The sequence below is a fragment of the Nanorana parkeri genome, unplaced genomic scaffold, assembly GCF_000935625.1.
Source record: "Nanorana parkeri isolate BGI_ZX_2015 unplaced genomic scaffold, ASM93562v1 scaffold5273, whole genome shotgun sequence".
In the NCBI taxonomy this organism is placed as follows: Eukaryota; Metazoa; Chordata; class Amphibia; order Anura; family Dicroglossidae; genus Nanorana; species Nanorana parkeri.
Genome location: NW_017311533.1, coordinates 224 through 1,007, shown reverse-complemented (window position 1 = coordinate 1,007; position 784 = coordinate 224). Strand labels below are relative to the sequence as shown.

The 784-nt window shown below is 62.0% G+C and overlaps 1 long non-coding RNA gene across 1 annotated transcript in view; it reads left to right on the top strand.

Annotated features, from left to right (window-relative positions):
* LOC108804125 overlaps positions 1 to 784 on the top strand; it is a 5,893-nt gene that overhangs the window by 4,887 nt on the left and 222 nt on the right. Inside the window, exon 2 of the long non-coding RNA XR_001942332.1 lies at positions 380 to 514. This is a non-coding gene — a long non-coding RNA (uncharacterized LOC108804125). The remainder of the gene's footprint in view (positions 1 to 379; positions 515 to 784) is intronic.

Genomic DNA, 784 nt, shown 5'->3' with positions numbered 1-784 from the left:
CCTAGTCCCCTCCCAGCTCCCATCCCTAGTCCCCTCCCATCCCTAGTCCCCACCCAACTCCGCTCCCAGCTCCCATCCCTAGTCCCCTCCCATCCCTAGTCCCCTCCCAGCTCCCATCCCTAGTCCCCTCCCAGCTCCCACCCCTAGTCCCCTCCCAGCTCCCATCCCTAGTCCCCTCCCATCCCTAGTCCCCTCCCAGATCCAAAGAGTAACGCATGAGACAATTGCAGGATAGAGCGAGTACTCGGGGCCCCTCGGATGGATCTCCAGTATGCCCCTGGGCGCCACCCTGGGGTAGAAGGTCTCTGAGACATTTGGGGGCCCCTTTCCCTGACCTCACGGGCTCCATCTGTCTCCTTACACTGCGGATCTCCTGCAGGTCGACGTTCTTCGCGCTCTCGGGGCAGAGATTGTCCGGACTCCCACCAACGCCCGCTTTGATTCGCCCGAATCCCATGTGGGAGTGGCCTGGAGACTGAAGAACGAGATCCCCAATTCTCACATCTTGGATCAGGTAATGGGGAACAAAGCACGAGACGGGAGACTGGGAGGCCGGGAGACTGGGAGGCCGGGAGACTGGGAGGCCGGAAGGTGGTGGTGGTGGTATTGGGGTGCAGGAAGGTGGTGGGGTTGGGGTGCAGGAAGGTGGTGGGGGTATTGGGGTGCAGGAAGGTGGTGGTGGTATTGGGGTGCAGGAAGGTGGTGGTGGTATTGGGGTGCAGGAAGGTGGTGGGGGTATTGGGGTGCAGGAAGGTGGTGGTGGTATTGGGGTGCAGGAAGGTGG